Source organism: Plasmopara halstedii (genome assembly GCF_900000015.1).
Source record: "Plasmopara halstedii genome assembly, contig: Scaffold_614, whole genome shotgun sequence".
NCBI lineage: Eukaryota > Oomycota > Peronosporomycetes > Peronosporales > Peronosporaceae > Plasmopara > Plasmopara halstedii.
Genome location: NW_020187532.1, coordinates 3,389,492 through 3,389,846, shown reverse-complemented (window position 1 = coordinate 3,389,846; position 355 = coordinate 3,389,492).

Here is a 355-nt window from a genome sequence, read left to right as displayed (position 1 = left end):
TCCTTGGATCGAACCTAATGGGTAGGTAGTTTGTTGGTGTCTCATGTCCCATGTCCCTATGTCCTCATACCCATGTCCTGTGCTCTATGTCCCATGTTCTATGTTTGAATTTCTTAAAACATTCGTTCTGTATGTATCTGTAGGTCACTTAGTGTTAGAATAACAATTGTGAAAAAACAGTCAAATATTGAACTCGACAATGTACGCCTAAAGTTTATGTATAGGGAGAATAAAAAAAATGCCCCAACTTTTGCCTGTTGGGGCATTTTTTTATTCTCCCTTTAACGAAATACCCCACAACAACAAAGTATACATTAATATGCTATAACCATTCAGTTTACTATTAATCAAGTAA